This window comes from Hibiscus syriacus, unplaced genomic scaffold (genome assembly GCF_006381635.1).
Source record: "Hibiscus syriacus cultivar Baekdansim isolate YM2019G1 unplaced genomic scaffold, ASM638163v2 tig00111239_pilon, whole genome shotgun sequence".
Lineage (NCBI taxonomy): Eukaryota > Viridiplantae > Streptophyta > Magnoliopsida > Malvales > Malvaceae > Hibiscus > Hibiscus syriacus.
Window position 1 is genome coordinate 491,719 of NW_024063031.1, and position 26,336 is coordinate 518,054.

At 33.3% G+C, this 26,336-nt stretch overlaps 2 non-coding genes and 1 pseudogene across 2 annotated transcripts; 2 read left to right on the plus strand and 1 right to left on the minus strand.

Annotated features, from left to right (window-relative positions):
• Positions 1-2,041: 2,041 nt before the first annotated feature.
• Positions 2,042-5,542, minus strand: LOC120157294 (annotated as a pseudogene).
• A 2,464-nt stretch (positions 5,543-8,006) lies between these two features.
• Positions 8,007-8,095, plus strand: LOC120157310. The gene has a single exon (XR_005519127.1). It is a non-coding gene; the product is annotated as a small nucleolar RNA Z199 (small nucleolar RNA).
• Positions 8,096-8,429: 334 nt separating this feature from the next.
• LOC120157311 lies at positions 8,430-8,533 on the plus strand. The gene has a single exon (XR_005519128.1). It is a non-coding gene; the product is annotated as a small nucleolar RNA R64/Z200 family (small nucleolar RNA).
• Positions 8,534-26,336: the final 17,803 nt, after the last annotated feature.

Below are 26,336 nucleotides of genomic sequence, written 5' to 3' on the forward strand. Positions count from 1 at the left end.
TTTGGGTATTTTTGATGGAGAAATTGAGTCAATAATGTTTGTACCATGAAAATCAATCAGTTGTAGTATTGTAGGAGTTTGCAGAACAAAGGAGAAACCCGGGTGCTAAGCCTTCAACTACGTGACATGGAACTATCAGAACAATTACCTCAATAGTTACAGTATTGTAGGAGTTTGCAGAGTTTGGATCTGTCGGGTAACATGTTTTCTGGTACAATTCCTACACAGATATGTAGTTGGTTACCTCATTTAGTGACCATTGATCTGTCTAACAATGATCTCTCAGGTTCGATTCCATCTGATTTATGTAGTTGGTGCATTCATACATGCATGTATGCATGCATACATACTTGCATGCATACTTTAATAGATGTTAGTGTAAACCATTCTTAGGTCAGGATTTGCTTATTTGTAAGATCAGAGATGTGTGTGAAAGTAATTTACTTCTATTAATGATGTGCAAGTTGTATCAGAAAAATTTAAAACGGGTGTTGAATGTTAATGAATTTGCTTTCTAGGTACGTCTTATTTTGATATAATTGAAATATCAAATTAAAAATATTATTTTAATGGAAGAAATTAAGGAGTTTGTCAGTTGTCGGAAATGATAGTCGCCACAGTAATATCCATGTCGATTTCTAGGTTTGAAAGGAAAGAGAACGAATGATCACGATCAATTGAGTCCTCGAAGAATGGGATTAAGGGTGCTAATTGAGTAGAGCAGCTCGAGTTTGACTCGATCAACGTTCGACTCGAGCTAATTTGAATTTGAGTTTGACTCGATCAACGTTCGACTCGAGGTGATTTGAATTTGAGTTTGACTCGAGACCTTAACGAGTCGAATGGAACAAGATCCTCTTAAACTTGAAAAGTTTATGAGCATTTATCAAAAAATTTAATAACTTTTTCGTATGTTGATCAGCTTAATTTTAAGATTGATAATGTATTGTTAACTTTTTTCTTTCAAGAATGGTTGTTATATATCAATTTAGTGTATTTAGGGATTGTTACTTTGGATGTAATATAATAGTATTGTGTACTTGCTGATAGTTACTCTAGAGTTTAAACTTTTGAATTGCTTCACACATTATTTTGATTTTTTTTTTTGCTAAATTTATTATTTTATATTAAGTTCTATATAGTGTTACTAGAGTTTACATATATTTAAAAAAAGTAAGAAAAAATCTAGCGAGCTTAACAAGCATGAATTGAGCAAAAAATTATCCAGCTTATCGAATATCGAATTTAGTCGAGCACGAATCAAACAAATTTCAAATTCGTTCAAGACTGCTCGACTCGCTCATTAAGCACCCTAGGGATTAGTTGAAGTTCCTTCACTTACAGGGGTAGCAGTTGCAAGAACCACACAACTCTTTCTTGCTCTGTCTCCCTTTCAAACAAGCCTTTTGAGCATTTGATAATACAAACCGTAACCAACAACCACATTCACAGTAAAAATTACTGTAAAGTGTGTGTGTATTAAGCAGAATTAGAACATCAGCATATACAGCTACAAAATTGTCAGCCATCGTTCTTTAAAAAGGCTGGAGATTGCTTGAGAAATAGCTTTCTAGGAGGAACATACCTTACAACTCTTCCTACAGTACCCGTAATACTCTTCGGAACCCGCCATGTAAATTGGGTTCCTTTCACACTCACCGGATATAGCCTAGGCAGGGCAGTTCTCGTTCTCATCGACACAATCTCCGGTGTGGCTCTCCGAGTTATCAAAGGACTGGACATGGATCCACTTTGTTGCGGACCATTTCTCGCCCTTTATCACCTGGAAGCTTCCATGCAAACTTCTGGGATCAGTAGTTGCATTAGGATGAAGACTAAAGAACAGCAATGCATCACCCTTTTGGGGTTTCACTGAAAGTATAGGCAGTAGGTTGAATCAGATACTGATGACTACATATTGGGATTTCTAATGCAACCATTTATCCGAGAACGATTAAATAAGAACATTATGTAGCAGTTTTGTAGTAATATTAGCGGAATTCCCTGGAACGAAAGAAAACTAGCCGATCAACGAAGCGAGACTATATAAACAATAAACAATGGTATCCGCTGCTGTGTCCAAGAGGGTCGAGATCAAAATACACTCCTAATTCAATAAATGATTTTTGGTACCCTACTTGTTCACCCTTTAACTGAGATTCTGTTATGTAGAATCAAAAGAAATACGGTAAACTTTTAACCTAAAATCTCCAAGCGTAATCATAATATCTTCATATCCTTTTCTTGCACAATCTGACCAGCTTTCGTCCTTGGACTGAGCAAGTTTACCCTATAGAAGGCAAATGATGAGCAACCAACGAAATGTAACAATGGCAGGATAGGATGAAAGCCAAGAAGAAACAACAGATAGACGGAAAACTGGATTCACCGACAAATGCTTACCTCGGAATTGGAAACACATTTCCCCACCACTCTCAACGTCACGTCAGTGCAGTGGCAATACGGTGACCAGCCAGCTCTAGGTGAACCTTGTCATAAAAATAATCAAAATGTGGTTCATATTTCTGACCATATCCATACAGGGGTTCCCCTTTCTCTGTTCATAATGCCGTGTCCAATGAAATTAGAGAAGTCCTTCCAATTGAATCAAGAACAGAGATTTAAATAGTGTTCACTGTCACGATTTCGGTCGCGTTGTATTTATCGCAGTTGCAGATATAACGATTTCATTGCGGTCACTGTGGGTGTCTCGGTTGTGATTTTTTTAAAATTTTGCACAACTTATCTTAAAACATAATAAAAATAATTATAATTATAAGGAATCATTTTTAATGATTTTTAAAATATTTTCTAAGCGAAATTGACATATATATGATATAGTTTAACCAAATAAAAAACTTGAATTATTATTTAATTATAATAATTTAACATGTTAATAAAAATGTAATGAAATACAAAAAATAAAAGTTGAATAGAATCTAAATAAATTTAAAGAACATAAAATGGTTAAATCAAATATAATTAAAATAAAAGTGTAAAATTTAAACATTAGAAATTTTGATTACTCAAATTAGGACTAAATTAAATGAAAATTAAACTTTATTATCAAAATTAAGAATTAAATTAAAGAATTAAAAAGATGAGATATGTTAAAATTATAATTAGGAATTTAGGATACTATAAAATTTATTTTTAAAAAATGAGGTGGGGCGTGGGAGTGGCCCATGCTCCACATTCCATCCATTCGGCCCATGCCCAATCGTTTTATCACTACCAGGGTTTCTAGAAGGTGCACCAGCGGCCAACCATATTCCTCTCTTCGCCTCTTCGGTGTCTTCAGTCTTCACTCTCATTTCATTTCCTCTATTCTCCGAGCCAAGTTAACCCATTCGGCCATTCCCAAGCCGAATAAGCAACTGCATGTTGCATCTTCATTTGCTTACCGTCTTTCAGATGAGGAAGGTACGCCTATCGAAGAAAGGAAACCCGGAGGCCGGAACCATCCCTCGCTTCAGAACAGTCAGTGGGAAGGGAAGAACACAATTTTTTTCTCTTCTAATTTCTAAACCTAGATGGCTAGATCTAGTTTCTTTTTACTAAACAATTAATCCAAAACAACCACAAAAAATTATATTGATTTTTTACCTTCTTAAATGGAAGCGGGAAGCCTTCTCAAATCTCAACTTCTTTACCAGCGGCGAAGGTCGACGGACAGAAGACTTCACCCAAGACAAAAACTTTGTTTTTCCAGCTCTTCCCCTTCCCAATTGATTTTTGGTAAGTTGAATGTTGGACTGTTAATCTTACTCTTTAAGTCTTTCTCTTCAAATCTATGTTTTGTACTGAATTTTTTTCTTCAAATTTCTTTAATTTTTTTCTTTCTTTTCAGTATACTTTTTGCTTGTATAGATTGCTTTTGCACACTGTAACTTGCAGGGAATATATTCCTTGCATTTCGGTTAATTTTTGTTTTTGTTTTGGAATCAGGTTGGAATAATAGGTATATCGTCCCGTTATCGGCACAATTCACCTTTATCCGTTAAATTGCCGTTATTAGTGTGAACGTTATCCACCGTAAAAATTATCAATACCGGTTTCGAACAGCAGCGTTATCATAAAATTATGGCCACTATCATGTTTGCGATCTGTTATTTGAAAGCCTGATTAAGAATGTAAGAGTAACAATGAGCATGTGAAAGAGAAAAAGTACCGACTGGAAGGAACGTCCATGTTGCAGTCCTTTCTTCAATATCAGCAACTACTTCATCCTTCATACGAGAGACAAAAGGATCCCGCGTAAGCGTTTGAAGGTCAAGAACCAGCACATGCTATGCTGCAATGCTTTCCAAACATGATCCATAGTATATAAATAAGCAATCCTAATCATAACAGTAAGGATAAACTAAATGACCTCTAAACTTGATGAAACACGTAACTAAACCTACACATGATTGCACGTGCAACAATAACCATATGGAATGGATTTGAAAAGGCTTGAATTAAAAAAACCAATGTGACTAACTCACAAGAAACATTCTTTTAAACCGTTTGTCCTATGAGGAAACAGATTCTTTTGCAAAGACCTGGCTCTCGGATTAAGTTTGGATGAATCATGAAGGAAAAATAACGCAATGCATCATCAGTGACATTTCGGAATGCTACTGCTTTCAGTGCTAATACTTCAGAATAAAACTTCTAGTATAACATCAAACACTTGGCGTGGTACCCAATTAAGTGGTTAAAAACTCATAAGCACTCCACAAATTTCAGTTCATATCAAATGCATGTTCTCAAAAAACCAGAGGAAACTCAAACAACTAACAATTATTACATGATTATAAATTCGACAATTCGAGTCGTTGACTCAGCTTTTCTCTCTTAAATCAACTTATATTGCACCTAATTCCACAGCTTTAAAGCTCAAAAAGAAATGAAATGCAATTCATTTTATACCTGAGCCATGTCAAGAAACATGCCGGAGCTGGTTCGAACTTCACTTTCAGTACTCTGGCCTGATTCATTATCTACTACCATTGACTTCTCTAACTTATAGCCTGGAATCAATACAATTCTTTAATAAGTCGAAATTCTTCCACGAATTAGGAGTGAAAAAGGAAAGAAAGATGGAAGATTGTTGCTTACCAGAATAATAAGGTGATCACATTCCTCACTTGATAAAAATCCTTTGCAAATAAAAGCCCTGCAAGAACAAATAAAAGGTTTCGTAAATTTAAAAACTTTGAATGTATTAGAGTGCGAAAAAAGACAGGAATTTGAAGTTACCTGGGTGCCGTGAGAGCTGAGTAACACGAGTGGGGTCAAATTGAACAGAAGAAGTTGCTCTTTTCATTTTGAGCACCGATCTCAGCTGGAACCAAAGCAACATGGATGAAAAGAAGAAGAAAGAATCCGATAACATACCGTGAATCCATGAGAAAAGACAAATTATTTGTTTGGCTCCAATTAAGTTAAAGAAATGGTTGGTTTGTTTGTTTGTTTTTCAATTATTATTTATTATTTTCCAATTCCATTTAAGAGTGAATTGAATGGGCGGCCATGGATATGAACAAAAGAATTTAATGTTTCCGTGAGGAACGGATTTATAAAATTTCAGCCAAAGTACACAAATGATCTATCGACTATATGATGTTACTTTGTTGAATCTTCGATTATTAAAAGTTACAAAATAATTTGGACTATAATGCACTATTTTGTTGAATCCCCCGATTATCAAAAGTTACAAAATTGTCACTTCGACTATTCATATATTCCAAACTCATCATTTTCCATTAAAAAAATTGGCGGTCATTTGAGCTGGACGTTAACGTCCTCATTAAGATATGATAAAATTTGATCTCAAAATCGCTTGAGTTGTATTTTGTAGATCAAGTCTTTGTTTATATTATATCATCGAATCAGTGCTAGAAACATTATGTTGTCGAACCAATGTTTGAAAGCAACGATGGTATCGTTGTACATCATTAAAATATGATTTTATCATATCTCGATCAGCAGGTTAACTTCCAATTCAAACGGTCATCGACTTTTAATGAAAGATGATGAGTTTGAAACATATGAATAGTCGGATGATCATTTTGTAACTTTTAATAATCGGAACTCAACAAAATAATATCTTATAATCGAGTGATCATTTTATAATTTTAATAGTCGATTGACTCAATAAAACAACTCCCTATAATCGAGGGATTATTTGTGCTTATACAAAAGATTCAGGTAGGAGTTAGAACACAGAAATTAAAAAACGATACGTTTTATTTGATATGATTATTTATTGGTAAACTATTTATATGATCATTCATGTATTATTTAGTTTCTATCTTGGTCACTCAACTACCGTTTTTCTGATGAAATAAATAACAAAGACATAACTTTTCTTCAAATTTGATGAAAAATACAAATATAAAATAAAAATGATAAGCCCGACACTGCATAGATATCATAATGGATATGTATTAGACTACTTGTATCGATTTTCTTTTTAAAATATAAATTGAAACAACCACCACCTAAAGTTAGCCTAAAATCTAAAGGGGATTAAGCCTAAGATTTGATTACCTGAAATAAGGTTTGTTTGATTATGCTCAGTAAATCAGTTCTAAGAAGGAAAGGTTCTTTATGGATTGCATGAATCTATGAGTATGTGCTTAAGGATTCCACCTTTTAGCTAGTGAGCCTGAAAGCTTCGAGCTGCTAAGTTTGGAGAAGACTTTTGAAGCTGAGGGTACTGTGGTGCATTTGGATTTCTCGAATCCTATGGTCACTGTGGCCAAGGTTTGGGATGTTGTTCGTTCCAAGAGGGACAAAGTGGAGTGGTACAAATTGGTATGACATTCTTTCCATATTCTTAAGCATTCCACTATCTCTTGGATGGTAATTTTAAATAGATTACCTACAAAAGACATGTTATATTCTTTTAGCATTAGTGTCGATGTTGGATGTGTTCTTTGTAGGAGTGAGTCAGAGTCCAAAGACCATATATTTTTGGGTGCTCTTTTTCCAAAATTGTATGGTCAGGAGTTCTTCAGGTTTGCCATTTGCAACAAGATGTCAGGGGCTATAGTTGAGAGCATGTGTGGGTACTTGCTCATCTTAAGGGTAGATCTTTACTAACAATTGTTTTGTAAATTACTTGAAATTCTTTTATTTATCATATTTGGAGGGAATGAAACTTGCGAATTTTTAAACAAAAAGCTTTGCGAGGATAGCCTAGTTCATTGTATTAAGGATACTATAAAAGGTAGAATGATAGGATTACCCTTGAGTAGAGTTAATCCTATAAATATATTTCTTTTCGTATAGAATTGACTATTTTATAGGAGAATGTCCGAGGAATGACAACTTAATTTAAGGTTAACGAAAGACACAACTGAAAATGTTAAAAAAAACATTAATATTTTTTGATTGAGCGCAACCTAAAATATTATTTTTTTAACATTTCAAGCTTTCAATAAAAAATGTTAACGTAAATGTTAAAAAATTAATATTTTAAGCTGCACAAATATTAAAATTTACATTTTAGATTGCGCTCAATTAAAAATATTAAGATTTTTCTTAACATTTTCAGTTGCGACTTTCTTTAGCCTTAAATGAAAAAACTACCCATTCTATATAGGCTCGTTTATTTGTTTGTTTGTTGTATAGGTTGAGCTAATGAATTGTATATTTTTTTTTTGGATAAATTAAAGCACACATTATAAAAAAATTTAGCCCAAAATGTATGAGCTGAAACCCAAAAGCCCCCCAAAATATTGGACCTATTTGGAATCATTCCGCAGTTCAGCCCATTAGAATTCCCAAGACTCAAAACTCCGCCGCTTAAATCTAGGGTTTATCAAAGATTCCCCAATCAGATCTATAAATAAGCAAGCGAACCCACTTCATAATCACCGTTGTCTGTCTATCTGCCTTTCACAGTTAGTGTTTCTTCGCTTCTCTTTCCAGTTTTCAAATTTATGAGGTTCGGTGTTTTCTTTTTTCCTCCATAGAATGCGTTTCCTTTTTATTACCATTTCGTATTGTTCATTGATCATTTGATGAGAAAAAGAAAACTGCAACAATAAGATTGGATATGTCATATACTCCATGATTACTTGTATTTAAGTCTCTGATGATCGTACTTTCTCAGTTTTTTTTTGGCCTGAAATTCCTCAGATATTCTGCATTTTTTCGTAATTTTTATTCCAGATTTCGAGATATGATGAGGCTTTAATTGGTCCGTGTTTCTGATTTAACCGTGACCGAAAATTTATTTTACCAATCTCTGATCTCAAACCTCATTGTAGAGTTTTATAAAAAAAATATTTCATGTTTTTTCATTTTTTCTGGGGAAGTGGTTATGAAGCTTAATTTGGGCGATATACGCTATTTCGATTTCTGGATAAAATTAGCAGACAACTTCGAGAACAAGAATGAGGGCTTGTCGTCTATTTTTTTGAAAATTTTAAATGCTTCTGCTGTGACGAATTATGAATAAAATTCACATGTCAGACTTAAGAGATTTTTTTAAAAAAAAAAATCTATGAGAAGAAAATTCATGCTTTCCGAGCAGAGTTTTGAATTTTTTTAATGATTTTTTTTGGTTTTAAAATGGTTCTAATTCATTGATTAAACAGATCCAATTGCCTAATACCTTTGTGGAAAATAACCTGCCGATTCTACGTTTTTAGCAACAGAGAACATGGTCTGGGATTCAATTGTGACTATGCATTAAGTCGCCATTAACATTGATCTTAGGTTTTTCACCCTAATAAAATATTACTCTTTCGTCAATATTTATCGATATATCATTTTCTGTATTAAGTGTTACAAAAACGTGTTTTATAGAATGTATTTTGCACATGTAGCATTCCACTTATGTGTTTTAACTAAAAGGCGTCTTATATTAATTTGATACTATATGTGTAAAATGCATTTAATAAAATTAAAAAATAAATAAAAGATGTAATTTGATTCATCTTTTGACTTTATTAGTTAGACAAATAATGAAATTAGTTCATATAGATATAATCGAAGTATATAACTTTATTTTTTTAAAGATGTGTGATAAAGAAAAAAAATATTTTTTCAACTTAAAAAAAAAGAATGTTTTCTTATTTTCTCTCATTATTAATAAATAAAGTTTGATATTTTACTTATGTCTATGTAAATTTATGTCATTACTTTTGTAAATAATATTTTTATTAAATATAGTATTTTTGTCATGCACGTGTAAGATAGGGCTTTTAAAATGCGTTTTTGGCAGATAGGCGTGAAAGGACAATATTTTAATAAATAATAATTTCTAGGATCATTTTCGAGTATGATTTATGGCCAAGTCGGATCTTGGTAGGTCGGGTAAAATCAGGTACAGATTTAGATTGATTTGACATCAGTTTCAGATCGGGTTCAAGTCATGTCAAATCAGTTCAGATTATTTTCAGTTGATTTGACATCATATCCAGATCGTGTCCAGGTAGGTCATTTTTAGTTCGGATCGATGTGAGTTAAGGTTAAAACAGTTCAGATCCAAAGCAGATAAACAACAGGTTAATTCAGCTTGGGTGGACTTCAGTCAGATCTCGTTCAGATCGGGTTACATCATTGACATATAAAATTCAGGTCGGATGTTTACCGGATACAGATTGAGTTCATTCCAGTTGTTTTTATTTTTGGATTAATTATTTTTGTCATCTTTTGTGATTGTTGAATTGTAAGTTGTAATTGTATATGATTTCGAGTAAATTAAGAGAAAAATAAATATCCATTGATCAATTTTGTAAAAAATATAAATTTAAGGAAAAAATTGAAGAAATGTAAAATTACAAATAAAATTTTAAAATATAAATTAAACAACACACATAGGTAAGGGACTAAATTGAAATAAATTTAAAATATGAGGTTTAAATTAATATAAAAATGACTAAATTAAACACATTTAAAAAGTTATAAGACAGTTACAAAAATATAAATAACAACTAACAATGGGCCAAATGAATATGCAAATATAAATTTAAGGACTAAATTGAATACATATAAAAGTGAAAGACTTAAAATTGATATAAATTAAAAAAAACAAAAAAGGATTAAATCGAAATAAATGCAAAATATGAAGAAATAATGAAAAATATAGTAAATTGTATTCATTTAAAAAATTGAAAAAAATTTAATATATATATATAATATAAGTTTATATATAAACTATATATATAAACTATATTTATATTATAAACTATATAATTATTATAAGTTATATATATATATTATGTTTATATGAACTATATATAACCTATATATGTAAACTATGTATAAACTATAAAAAGTATATAGTTTATAAACTATAATTTATATTAATATAGTATATATATATATATTATTCAAAGTGAGTGGTGTTAGAAAACTTTTTAAAATAAAGATTTTTTGTGTGAATTTTTTTTATTTTATTTGGGAATTTAGAGGGAAATTGAGAAATTTTGAGAATATAGAGAAATTGAGAATTTAGAGGGAAATTGGAAAATTTAGAGGGAATAGAAAATTTTGGAGGGAAATTGAGAATTGAGATTTTATTTAGAAAGATTTTGGGTTAATTAGGCTCATGCTCCTCCAACAATCATATTTTTCCACTTGTATTTAATTTCTTTCATTTTAGTCATGTTTAATTGTAGATTATATATGTATAATATAAGTTTGTATATAAACTTTATATAGTATATATATGTATGTATAATTAATATAAGTAATCTATAGATTATATATATATATATATATATATATATATAGAAACACTATGCATAAACTATATAAAATAATAAAATATATAGTTTATAAAAACCTTAAACCCTAAATCATGAACCCTAAACCTTTATCCTTAACACTAACCCCTGAAACTATATATAACTTATAGTACATGTATGTATAAACCATATATAGTATGTATATATAAACTATATAAAGTAAATTACTTATATAGTTTATAGAAATACTATGCATAAACTATATAAAATAATAAAGTATATAGTTTTATAACAACCCTAAACCCTAATTCATAACCCCTAAATCCTAAACTTTAAACCATAAATGTTAAACCATAAACCCTAATATAAATGGACTAGCAGTAATACATATATATTTGTAATAAAAGAGCAGGCTTATTATTGGGCCTATGTAAACTAATGTAAATGGACTAGTACTATTGCAAATGGATTTATTTTTGGGTTTTATTATTACTTACTCATAACAACAAAATAAATGGGCTATTAATGTGAATTAACCTGACATGCAACTAAAATACTAATTATGAAAATGAAATTAATATGACATGTACTACTATTTATGAACCATATAATATGCAATGTGACATACTAATTATTTAACACATAATTAATCATGTTCTATATAATTTACATTTAAATAATTTCATATAATATGTATGTATAAACCATGTATAGTATATATAAACTATATATATATATAAACTATATAAAGTAAATTACTTATATAGTTTATAGAACACCATGCATAAACTATATAAAGTAATAAAATATATAATTTATAGAATCCTTAAACTCTAAACCCTAAATCATAAACCTTAAACTTTAAACCCTAAACCCTAATATATGTATTACATGCATATATGTATATATGCATAATGTGTGTATTAATGCATGTGTACCATACATAAAAAAATATATCAGTAAATAATGAAGTTATAATTTGATTTTATGATATGTATGCATGTATCTATGTATGATGCATGCATTACATAGACTATGTGTAAATAAGATTAAAGTTTAATATTTTAATAGTTATTTTAATTTAAAAATATTATAAAAATATATTGATGTGTATGATATATGCATATATTATGTATGTATATATGTATGTATGATGCATGTATTAAAATTTTAAAGCTTTTTAATTTAAATAAATTTTAAAATTTTATAAATGTGGTATATGTCAACGAACAATTTTTTAATAATCGTGATAGATCAAATTTTTTAAAAAAATAATATTTGAAATATTAGACACATTACTTTAAATAAAATATTCATTAATAAATAATATAATTTTTTTTTTTGCATTAAGTCTCCTCAAAATTTGAAAGTAAAGCCAATATTAGTTGGCTCCGAATCACCTGCCTTTAAACTCCTCAAATCACCCACCAATATTATTTGACGCCAATATTAGTTGTCTGGATTCAATAATGGACTGCCCATTGGTATAAAAAATGTAATATTGCAAATATAAATAATTAAAGGGTAAAATATTCAAATGATCACTAATGTTTGGGCAAGTTTTCATTTTCACCACTAATGTATCAAAAGTAACAAATCATGCACTAATGTTATCATTTGTTACAAATTGGTTAGTCAACGTTAACAGCTGTTGACAGGCATGACGAAAATCACACGTGGGTCGTTAGATGATTACCTAGATGGTATAATTATAAAAATAGTCCATGTTATTTATATATTCTTTCAATTTGATCATAGTTTTAATAAATTAAAATAAATTTATCTACGAATCATGATAAAAATATATATTTTATTATAAATATACATAAGGTTATTGCTACTATTTATTGAATTAATTTTGTATAATTATATAAATTAGGTCACTAATTTTTAGTTCAATTAACCAAACTGTCATAATGTATACAATTATGCAAAATTGATTCAGTAAATAACAATAATAATCTTATGGATTATTATAAGTTCATTATTTTTAATTAATATTTTTTTTTAAATTTGGCTTAATAAACATTTTGTTCTTGTAGTCAACTAGAATCAACAATATTTTTTTTAATTTTAGTTTTATCAATTTATCATTCGTACCCATTACTGTTATCTTTGATCTATGAAACATGTCATTGATTATTACGGTATCGACGTAACAATTAAATGTGATGACATGATAATCTATGGTGTTGATGTGTTAAATGAATTTAATTGATTTTTTTAAAAAAAAGTTTAAAGGATTTATTATGTTTAAATATTTATTTAATTTTTAAACAACAAAATAAGAAATTCTTAAATTTCTTAAATGTAACAAATACAATAAGATGGGACACATTTAAAATTTTCATTGTAAAATCAAAATTCTTATTAATATATTCACATAAAATAATAAAAAATAATAACTAAATGATCATTTAAAAGCTCAAATCGGTGTCATCTTAGTATAAAGTATAACATATATAATATAAAGTAATAAAGTGTTGTTTAATATAAAGTATAAAGTATATAAAGTGTTGGTTAATTTATTCAATTTTTTTATTTTCAATTTCATGTTTGTTTAATTTGGTACTTTATATATAAAGTATAAAATATATATTATAAAGTAATAAAGTGTTTGAATATAAGTATTAAAGTTTATAAATATAAGTATTAAATATAAAATATATAAGTACTAAAGTATATAATATAAAGTATTAAACTATATAATATAAGTATTAAATATAAAGTATTAAAGTATATAAATATAAGTATTAATTATAAAGTATATTAATTATAATAATTAATATATAAATATATTTATTAATTTAATTATCATAATTAATATTTTATTATAACATTTAAAAATTAATCATATTAATTAGTATGATTTATTATAAACTCAAAATCTCACAATTTTATTAAAATCTTATATTTCATCAATGGTGATATATAAGTTATGTAAATGTCAAGTCAGGTAAATATCATATCAGATCAATAACAAGTCGGATCATATACAGGTCAGGTTCATAACAGGTCAGGTTGAAAACAGGTCGGGTAATACCAGTTATTTACCATGTCAATCTCGGGTTCGAGTTCGGGTTCATATCATTCATATGCAGGTCGGGTGCAAGTCGGGTTCAGATCTACAATTTCCAAGTCCAACTCGGGTTCAGGTCAACAAAAGTTTAGACTTGAGTCAGTTTGGAATCGCTACAGCACAGGTCAAAAACAATTTTGACTTAAGTCGGTTTCGGTCAGTTTTACAGGTCGGGTCAACTTTTTACACCCCTACCCGGAAATGATGGTGTACTTTGGTTCAAAGAGGTCAAGTCGTCATCATTTCTGAAATTTAGCTATTGTTTTTCTCAATGATTTTAAAACCGAATCGAACCTTAAACCGGTGAAGGTATTGGTTCACTGGTTCAATCAGATTAAATTGCGGTTGAATATGTTTATATAAAATAATATTTTTTAAAATTTTACATAATATTCAAAGCAATATATATATAACACTCTTTAAGTTCACAATATTAAAAGATATAAAAATATCACAAGTCATAACATATATAAGTTAAAAACCATAATATCAAGTGTAACAAAAATGATTCAAATCAACTATTATATAATATTTAAGGTCAATACCTAATGAAATTTATCAACAACTAAATAAAAAAAGTACATAATTGATACAAGTATTAATCATTATAATATTCATTGAAATTGATTCCTTCAAATTCCAAAATATTGAGAAAAGTTTCTTCATTAGTTGAACTACTAATGTCATTATCTCTTTGAACTTAAACTTCATAGCATCACTTTGAAATTGAAAGTTTAGAGCATCAAGATCTTAATCACCTAGCAATATGCTAAATAAATATAAAGTTAAATTTAAATTCTTAAACAATATTTAACAATTAAAAGTAAAAGTATAAAACATATTAAATAATAAATATAATTATATAACTAAAATAAACAAGCAAAAATTAATCTTCATTGTTTTTTGATTTGTTGGGTTAAAAAAAATCATAACAAAAGACATCGTTTGATTTATTTATTTTTTAAAAAAATAGAATTGAACCGTCGGGTCACACCGGTTTTGCCGGTTTCTAATCGATTATTTAGTGATTTACTGTAAAACTGGTTTTAGAGTCTGATCGGTTCGGATAGACAACCGATTTCAGTTTAACCGGTCAAACCGATCGATCTGATCCGATTTTAATAACATTGATTTTTTTTCAGATTTGAGATATGATTAGACTTTAATTTGTCCGTGTTTCTGATTTAACCGTGACCGATATTTATTTTACCAATCTCTGATCTCGAATCTAACTCTAAATTTCTTTAAAATAATTAATGTTGTTTTCTTTTTCAAATTTTCTTGGGCCGGTCATTTACTCTTTTTTAATTTGTGAAATTTTTAAATGCTTCTGCTGTGATGAATTAATTCAAAACGTTCGCAATCGAGGTGATTTTCCCGCGTGATAAAAGTGATTGAGTATAGAGGTATTTATAGGAAGGATTGGGATGTGAGGGGTCGGTTATTTAGGGGTATAGCGCGCTCCCTGCATCGCGTTATACTCCACGTGTCAGATACACATGTATAGCGCATATCAGGGGGCGCACTATACTCACGTAGCGTCAAATCACCGTATGTCGCGGGACAGGGACGTGCTATACCCACTTGACGTCAAATCAATGTATAGCGCGATTTAAGGGGCGCGTTTTTCTGCTACGAGTGTTAGATCATGAAATATAATCTGACCGGTGTTAGATTAATAAATATACTGACCACTGGTGATTTATTGAGAAAATTGCCGGCAATCGAGATAAAAGTAATTTTCTAAATTTAAAATATTGTTTTAGGAAATACAACACAGACATAAACGTGACAATCGAGTTGTGGTCGATTTAGATCATATTCGGTTTGGAGTTTAATTGGTTTTGACTTAAATTTTCTTTGGATTTACAATAAAGGCTAATTTTTATCGATTAATATTGGATTAGGTTGATTTTTTTTTTAAAGTTTGGATAACTCTTACTGGTTAGACATGAAATGTTTATACCTTTTCGTGTATAAACTTAAAGAGAAATAATCATTGAGGTTGTTTTCTTTATTGTGAATGTAATTGGATTTTTTATACGAGAGTGGTTGAATGTAGGTATATGATTTGGTAGTTAAAATATCACTCAGAATGTTAATTTTTAATGAAGATTTGGTTTTCATGCAAGTATGCGTTTGTAAAAAATAATCTTCATCTGAGTGGTTCTAATTAAGGTTAAGACTTATATCACAAATAAACAGTGGTGGATCTGCCATGTGAGTAACCATCTTAAATCAAAGGTGAATCTGTCAAAGTAGATAAGTACCTAATATATATCATATATATTTTAAGTACATAAAATATTTATTTATTGAAGTTGGTATTTAAAAAAATTATTATTTTGGTTAAAATATATATTTAAAGTGTTATTTTTAGTTAAAATGGTATACAATAAGTTTATTTTCTGTTAACTACTAAAAATTTTATTTAATTAATGTTTCACGAACTGTTTTCAATTGGATAAAAAAAATTAATATATATACTTAATTGATTGAATCCGAAGTATCTCAAGAGAAAATAATACTTTCTTCGACTATTAAATGAATTGAAAATGTTGATAAATGAAGTCTTGATCAATTGTTATTTAATTTCAAGTGGATGTATAGATAAATGTGTATTCAAACTTACCTTTAGACTTTATACTTTTTAGGGTAAACTATATTAGATATCACTGAATTTTGCTTTATGACTCGTTTATATCATTGAACTTTTAATTTTACCAATTATAGTATTGAACTTTAGTTTTACATTCAATTATGTCATTTCGTCATTAAGTCACTAACAGACAATGACATGGCTAACAATTGCTAACGTGGCATGTCATACTAAAATGATGTCGTTTTGGTGTAGTTGTTCTGATGCCTAAAATGATGTCGTATCCGACACTAAACTTTTGGGGTATATCGATTTTGCCATTGAACTTCAAAACAATTTTCTTTTTTAACACTACACTTTCTGACCGCCATCTACAACCAGGCTCTGTTGTTCATTGGTCATATGGCGTGGTAAGATTGTACCAAAACGATCGCATTTCATTCATCTTTCTTCTTCTAGATTTGTTTTTCATGAAACCCACTCAAAATCGACGAAAGTCAATTTAAAAGTTCAATGTATTAATATTCTGATCTCTTTTAATGACCGATCGATGATACTAGTTTTAAAGTATGTTGTTTATTTTTCTCGAAATAATGTTTTTCATCGTTTACATTTTTTAAAAAACACCCCAAATCCTTAAATCTAATAAAGTCTCCAAACATCTAAAAAATAATAGATTTTTTGGGTTTATTTTTTTCGATTTTGAGTTTCATGGAAAATTTATCTTATGAGAAGAATGAGGAGTCAAATGCGATTATTTTGGAATCGATTTTATCGCGAAAGATGATCGGTGACGGCTCACGATTGGCTATCGACGGCGGTTAGAAAATGTAGTGGTAAAAATGTTTAAAAGTTAAATGACATAACCGATGTAACACCCCGACCCGAACCCGACCCTGATATAAATATGAGGTGTCACATTGACTTTTTAAAACTTTGACTCTCTGAAAATTCAATGTAAATTAAAACTTTATTTTACATTTAAAACTTGATGATACATGCCAACAAAATTACAAAATGAAAATAAACCTACTGTTAACTTCCTAAAAAGGCTACTTTTAAAGCCTTTTTCACTTAAGTTATTGTTTTTTTAAAAGCTCATTTTAGTCATTTTAGGATCATGTAGTTGCATATAGTTGCATTTGTGGTGGTTGTACTATTTTATTTCTTAATGGTGCTGTTTGAGGGAAAGGTGCAGTTTGTCTATGGTGTGCACGGAATAGCAAGAAAAAGGATTCTTTGGGAAGTAATGCCGCGGTATCACACGTTGCTAAAGCAGATTGAAATGCCTTGGCATTTCTGACGCAGAAAAAGACAAAAAGATATTTCTGCATAAGGACAGCTGGCACTGGACAGCTGTCTCTGCACGTGAAGGACTGCTGTAACCGCCTGCCAGAGCTGCCAATGTACCACTGCCACTTGGAGGATAAGGTTCATGCACAAAATGTGATCCTAGGGGTATGAGGGGTATTTTGCACCCAACAAACTCATCATTACCCCTAGATATTTTATTTATTATATATGACACCTCATGGGAGAGAGAGGAGAGGAAGGTGAGCACACGCATAGAGCAAAAAAGTCAGATTTTTATTTTCTCTTTTTCCTTTCTTTTTCCTGGGAATATTACTCCATTGATAAAGCTCCAAGGAGTGGCAAGCTAGGCGCCGAAAGGAGCTAGCAAGCTAGGTGGTTCGTAGTGGCCGAGAGGAGACCTCCGGTGGCGCGTCGAAGGCTTCTTCTCACTTCCCTTTTTGCTGCTATTTTTATATTATTTTGTGGGTTGTTGGAACGAATTTTCATGACTTTGTGTTTGGATATTTCGAACCCCACCATGAACTAACTTATTTGGTGGTGGTTGGTTGAATGGTTGTTTGAACTTTATTTTCAATAGTATATTTAAGTTTATTTTGGTTCTTTATTTGCTTTGCTTATGAATGCTTCACCATCTAGGCTTGTAAGAGGCATGGAAATGTCCATCTCTTAGATGAAGGTTAGGTATTCGGAAGAATCCTAAACTAAAAATACTTGTAAGTATTCGGAAAAAACGCAAGATAAGATCCTCATAAGCAATGGGTTATGGTATTTTCAAGGGGCTTTGAACCGGCCTAGGAATATTATAACTTAATCCCTTAGATCTCGGAAGAGACTAGGATAGGATTTCAACGACTAAAAAGGGTGTCTTTATCAATAGGGTAGGCTGTCCAGCATCGTTGAGTGAGAGCAGATGCCTTGGCATCCTATTCTGTTAGGTTCTTTTGAACACCTTAGGAAAGCCCTGTCGAGTAAGTAAAGACGAGATAGTTAAATACTTGAGAAATAAGTTTAGCAACCTTAGACCAATCCTTACCATTCATTTCATTGGAAGCTTGTCACGTGAGGATTATTTTATTCTTATTTTATTTATTTATTTATCTTTATTTACTGTTTTTACCATTTTTTCATTGCCTTGACATTTCACCATACTCAATATTAAACATCCATCATTGCCACTGCATTTCCATTTGCTACACCATCACACCATCAATCCGCATCCACCAGCATACACATATCCATTGCCGTGACATTTGTATATATCAAGACTAACTATACTTAGATAATTAGTGCGTTGCTTTGGTTAGACTTTCGTAATTTCACCAATCCCTGTGGAGACGATACTCACTCTCATATATTACTTGAGCGATTGTGTATACTTGCACATTATTTGCATATATTTTATAGTACTCACAACACGCGAACAAGGTTTTGGCGCCGTTGCCGGGGATTGGCAGCCTGAAGTTATTAGTTTTGCCAGAGCATTTTATTTTGTTTTGCATTTTTTTGTATAGTTTACTTGATTTTTGTTTATTTTTCAGGTTTATTTAGTGTATGCCTAGAAGAAATTCTGAAGAGCCTTTGGAACCAATAGAACCTGAGATTGAAAGACTCTTTAGAAGAAGAAGACGTGCTCAAAGAAATATGTATCAGATTGGAAACCAAGGCATTGGTCAAGATGACGGGAATCAGAATGGCGAGGCATTAAACAATGCTGAACCTGCTATCAGGCCTCGTGTTATTCGAGATCATTTAAATCCGATGCTGGATGATTTGAATCTTGGGATTGTGGCACCCGAAATTCAAGCTGCACATTTCGAGCTGAAACCAGTCATGTTCAACATGTTGAATTCCATTGGGCAGTTTGGGGGTATGCCAACTGAAGATGCCAGGCAGCACATTCGCAATTTTCTGGAAGTTTGTGATTCTTTCCGCTAAGAAGGAGTGCATGAGGATTTTCTGAAATTAAAGCTTTTTCCGTATTCATTGCGTGACCGAGCAAGGGCTTGGTTGAGTGGTGTACCAGCCGGTTCGATGGAATCATGGGCCGATCTTTGCAAGAATTTCTTATTGAGGTACAACCCACCGAATATGAATACGCAGCTAAGGAATGAAATATCATCTTTTCGCCAGGACGACGACGAATCCATGTATGAGTGTTGGGATCGTTACAAGAGTTTGCTTTGAAAGTGTTCAAATCATGGTTTTCATGATTGGACTCAAGTGGTCATGTTTTATAATGGAGTCGATGCACCCACGAGGATGTTACTGGATGCCTCGGGAAATGGGACATTGCTGGACAAATTACCTACGGAGGCGTTTGCTATCTTGGACAGAATTGCTAACAATGATTATCAATTTCCTTCCTCAAGACTTGGGAGTGGGAGGAGAGCACCTGGAGCATTCGAGTTAGAAGCCAAAGATTCGGTGTCCGCTCAACTCTCCGCTATTACTAATATGTTGAAGAACTTACAATGTTCCACTGATGTGAAGGAAGTGAAAACAACTAGTCTGGCATGTCTGTTATGCCAAGGCAATCATCACGAGAGCGAATGCCCAACCAACCATGAGTCCATCAACTTTATTGGTAATTACAATCGAGGCAGCAACAATCCTTACTCAAACACTTATAATGCTGGATGGCGTCAGCATCCTAATTTTTCATGGGGAAATCAAGGAGCCCACAATGCTAATCAACATACTAGGCAGCAAAATCACAATGAGCCTCAAAGTTACCAAAATGCTATGCCATGGCATAATGCTAACAAAGGAGCTTCATCTTCAATGAGCATAAGTTCCTTAGAAGCTACAATTCAAGAATTCATATCTACTACGAAGACAATGCTGCAAGACCATTCTACTTCAATTAAAAATCAAGGAGCTTTACTTCATAGTCAAGGCGCCTTACTTCAAAGCCATAGCTCGTCTCTGAGAGCTTTGGAAGGTCAAGTTGGTCAGATTGCTACGGCATTGCAAGAGCGTCAGCAAGGACATTTGCCAAGTGATGCTAAAGTCACTAAAAGGCCTGGAAAAGAGCACTGCAATGTGTTAACTCTTAGGAGTGGAACACAAATCAATCGACAAGTCAAGGATAGTGGGCCATAGCATGATGATTCTAATCCCACTACTGAAGCTGAATTACAAGATGATAGAGTTTCTGAGAAGGACAAGGAGGAGGATTCTGCCAAGGTACCAGATTCTGATGCCAAGGCAAAAGAAAATTCTATTCCTACAGCTAAGGAAACTAGACCTCCCCCACCCTTCCCGCAAAGATTGAAGAAGCACAATGATGAAGTTCAGTTCAAGAAGTTCGTAGACATTCTTGATCAGCTCCATATCAATATACCTCTCTTGGAAGCTGTTGAACAGATGCCGATGTATGCCAAATTTCTGAAGGACATCTGTACCAAGAAGAGGAAAGTAGAGACTGTTGCCACGACAACAGAATTTTGTTCTTCATTGTAAGTTGCCGCCAAAGAGAAATGATCCGGGCAGCTTCATTATTCTTTGTTCAATTGGAGCTAATTTTGTTGGAAAGGCTTTATGTAATCTTGGTTCAAGTGTCAACTTAATGCCGAAATCGATATTATTAAAGCTTGGCATAGGAGATGCAAGACCCACCTCAGTTATTTTACAACTTGCCGACAAATCCCATGTTAAACCTGAAGGGAGAGTCGAGGATGTCATAGTAAGGGTGGAAAAGTTTGTGTTTCCAGTCGACTTCTTAATTCTAGACTGTGAAGTTGATGCCAAGGCACCAATCATTCTGGGAAGACCTTTCCTAGCCACTGGACGTATCTTAATAGACTGTGAAAAAGGTGAACTCACAAATGAGAGTGGCTGATCAGTGTGTGACTGTCAATGTTTTTAGAACGCTCAAATATGTTGATGACACTGAAGAATGCCAAGGCATTTTTGAATTGAACTCAGTGATTGAAGAAGAGACTGAACATCTTTGCCAGAACAACTTCATTCAGCTAGCAGAAAATGAATATTGGGTGGATGATGAAAGCTTAGTGGAGTCCGACGACTTTCCAATTTTGGAGGAGCAATCTAGCTTAGTACAAGTTAGATCAGGTATGAATTTTGAACCTCTAAATTTTGACGAATTCATTTCTCCTAAGCCTTCATTATTGCATGCACCCAATCTAGAGCTTAAGACTTTGCCAGGGCATCTTAAATATGTTTACTTAGGTAGCGATGAGACTTTACCGGTCATTATTTCTGCTAACCTTACTGCTAACCAAGAGCAAAGTTTGTTAAGTGTTTTGATGCAGCATAAGAAAACAATTGGTTGGACTATGGCTGATTTGAAAGGCATTAGTCCCACGATCTGCATGCACAAGATTCTGCTAGAAGATTGCCATGGCAATTCAATTGAACCACAAAGAAGACTCAACCATGTTATGAAGCAAGTGGTGATGAAAGAAATTCTGAAATGGCTTGATGCTGGAGTGATCTACCCCATCTCCAATAGCTCATGGGTGAGCCCTGTCCAATGTGTTCTGAAGAAAGGAGGCACGACGGTGGTTACGAATGAGGATAATGAGCTATTACCCACTCGCACTGTGACCGGATGGAGGATATGCATGGACTATCGAAAACTCAACAAAGCTATGAAGAATGACTACTTTCCTCTACCTTTCATCGACCAAATGTTGGATCGATTGGCCGGCAAAGCATTCTATTGCTTTTTGGATGGGTACTGGGTACAATCAAATGCCATCGCACCAGAGGACCAGCAGAAGACTACATTTACTTGTCCCTATGGCACTTTTTCCTTTAGGAGGATGCCTTTTGGACTCTGTAATGCCCCGACAACGTTTCAGCGCTGTATGCAAGCTATATTTTCAGATATGGTTGAGGATTTTCTGGAGATCTTCATGGACGACTTTTCTGTTTGTGGGGACGATTTTGAACGATGCCTCGGCAATTTAGCAAAAGTTCTCAAGAGATGCGAGGAGGCTGAGTTGGTCTTAAACTGGGAAAAATATCACTTCATGGTGACTGAAGGCATTGTATTAGGCCACAAAATTTCACACAAGGGTATTGAGGTAGACAAGGCAAAAATTGAAGTGATTGAAAAGTTACCACCACCAACTTCAGTCAAGGGAATAAGAAGTTTTCTTGGACATGCTGGATTCTATAGAGGGTTTATCAAAGACTTCTCCAAGATTTCTAAACCCTTGTGCACATTGCTTCAACAAAACCAACCCTTTGTGTTTGACGAATTATGCCTCGGGCATTTACTGAGCTGAAACGACAACTGATCTCGGCACCCATTGTAGTCCCTCCCGACTGGACATCACCATTTGAGCTGATGTGTGATGCAAGCGATTATGCCGTAGGAGCTGTTTTGGGGCAACGCTGAGGTAAAATCTTTCATGTTATTTATTACTCTAGCTGCACTTTAAAAGAAGCACAATTAAACTACACCACCACTGAGAAAGAATTACTTGCCGTAGTATTTACTTTTGATAAATTTAGACCTTACCTAATAGGCACTAAAGTTATTGTTCACACTGATCATTCGGCTATAAAATACTTAGTGAACAAAAAGGATGCCAAGCCTAGACTTATTAGGTGGATCTTACTTTTGCAAGAATTTGACTTAGAGGTGGTAGATAGAAAATGAACTGAAAATCAAGTTGTTGATCACTTATCTAGGCTAGAGAACAATTCTGAATGCCATGACACTGTAGATATCCAAGAGGAATTTCCTGATGAGAAAATTTTATATGCCGCGGCAATCCCGTGGTACGCTGACCTTGTTAATTTTCTTGTTAGTGGAATTGTGCCTTTTGATTTGAATAGTCAGGCTAAAAAGAAGTTCAAGCACGATGCAAGGCACTATTTTTTGGGAGAGCCATATCTATTCAAACATTGTGCCGATCAGCTCATTAGACGTGTACCTGAAGAGGAGCAAAGTGATATTTTGTACCATTGTCATTCGACCCCAAGTGGAGGCCATTTTGGTGGAATAAGGACTGCTGCTAAGGTCCTGCAATCAGGCTTTTACTGGCCAACTTTGTTTAGAGATGCCCAAGCATTTTACAAAGGATGTGATCGATGCCAACGGACTGGAAACATCTCCAGACGACATGAGATGCCGCTGCAAAAATTTTGGAGATAGAGCTGTTTGATGTATGGGGCATCGACTTCATGGGACCATTCCCATCTTCTGAAGGAAAATTTATATATTGCTTGCTGGGATTATGTGTCAAAGTGGGTGGAAGCAATAGCAACATCAAGGAATGACTCCAAGACCGTACTCAAGTTTTTGCACAAGTATTTTCACTCGGTTTGGAGTACCTCGTGCTATCATCAGTGATGAAGGAACCCATTTTGATAACAAGTTGATTGCCAAGGCATTGCTGAGATATGGAGTTCGACACAAGATTGCTACGGCATATCATCCGCAGACAAATGGCCAAGCTGAGATATCTAATCGAGAGATCAAACATATTTTAGAGAAAGTGGTGAACCCAAAGCGCAAGGATTGGTCGCCAAAGTTGGATGAAGCACTTTGGGCGTACAGAACAGTATTCAAAACTGCTTTGGGGATGTCACCCTTCAAGCTAGTATATGGGAAAGCTTGTCATCTCCCGGTTGAGCTTGAACATAAAGCTTATTGGGCTATCAAGCGATTGAATTTCGATGCTCAACTAGCTGGGGAGCAAAGATTATTAGAACTTAATGAAATGGAAGAGTTTAGAGCACAAGCATATGAGAATGCTCGGATATACAAGGAGAAAACCAAGAAGTGGCATGACCAAAAACTGATGCCACGGTATTTTCATGTGGGGTAACAAGTCTTGCTTTACAACTCCAGACTTAAACTCTTTCCTGGGAAGCTAAAATCTCGATGGTCAGGGCCATTTGAGGTGCATTATGTCTATCCCCATGGAGCTGTTGACATCAAGAGAATAGACAATGAGAAGATCTTCAAGGTCAATGGCCAGCGTCTGAAAGCCTACAATAGAATTCCACCACCGCACAACAAGAACGTGTTACGGCTGCACGATACTGAAGCGTGCTCAGAGGAGAACCAAAATTCGATGCCTCAGCATTGAATTTGTGTCTGTGCATAAATAAAATTTAACATTCAAGTTTTTTCTTTAGTTTATTTTTTTATTTTGTAAATAATTTTGATCTGATTTGTAGGGACCACATTGCTGCAAACCGTACAAGGAGCGGTTACCAAAGGGAGGAAAGGACAAAGCATTAATTGGAGAGATATTCTTTTGATTGTTTCTTTTTTTAATTTAATTTCTGACATTTACTTTCTCTTTCCACAGTTTTTGTCCCATCACATCATTGCTTTTTGGCAGTTTTCCTTCCCCATACGCACAACCCCACCCACTAATTTCTCTCTTAACGTCCTATCACCCCTTTTCCCTCCCAATTTTTAACTTTTTCTTTTATCTTTTATTATTAATTTTTCTCTTTCATTTTAACTTTACCTTTTCTCTTTCTTTCATTCATCTTCTTCTTGTTATTCTCCTAGCCGAAATACATCCAAGTTTTAAAGCTTTCAAAAGCTTTCCTTCATTTTTCTTACTTCAAAAACACTGAAAATGGTGCGCTCAAGAACAGCCCAACCGACACGACCGCTTGGCAACAATTTGAGAACGATGAGGCCAAGGTCGGTTCCAAAACTTAAGAACCGAAAAACTCTTTTTGAGTTAGGATTTATTTTTACCAAGGAAACCGATGGTGGTTTTGGACCCGATGTTATGGACATCGTGACGCCGCTCAAATGGCAGAAGTTTGCCTGTCATCTTGGTTCGGTGAATGCCTCATTAGTTAAGGAGTTCTATGCGAACATTTCCAAGCCCAATCAACACTCCATCTTCGTTCGAGGTAAGCAAATCCGTTTTACATCCACTGCTATTAATCGTTATTTTCATTAGCAGGATGTTGTGGATAACCATGCCACGTTCGAAGAGGAAGCCGATAGCAACACATACGATGGGGTCTTGGAGGACCTTTGTTTCGAAAACACTAAATGGAATGGTCGCCAGACGAGCTGATACTCGGTCAACAGGGAACGTCTTCAGCCGAGCACAAAGTTATGGAATCACTTTCTCAAGCATAAACTAATGCCCACTTCCCACAACACTACGGTATCACTTTCACGCTTATTGCTTTTATATTCTATAATGGTATCCGTATCGATGGGGGGTATCATTGTCAGCAAGTTCACGACTGTTTGGGTAAAAAGGCAAGTGCTTTGGTGTTTCCTAATTTAATTACTACTTTATGTCGTAAGAAAAATGTTGAGGAAAATGCTTTTGATGAAATTTTACCTGGATTATCGGGCATCACTAGGGCTAGACTTCCACTGTTGTTGGGAATTGAAAATCATAAGTCTAACGACCCTGTTCATGAGCAATCTGCAGGTGCTACAGAATCGAATGCCGAGGCAAGGTTACTTGCTCTCGAGGAAGCTGTGACACAGACTCAAGCTCAAATGCATGCTTTCCACGGTGACATCCGTAACTTCTTTGGATATGTGAAGCATAGAGATGCTATGGTAGAATCATTCTTTCAAGAAATCATTCCCCACAGACAACGGAATTTTCCTGGATTCCCAGACGAAATTCTGCCGGCATTCAATGCCGAGGCATCTCCAGAGCCTGAGCACGATGCACCC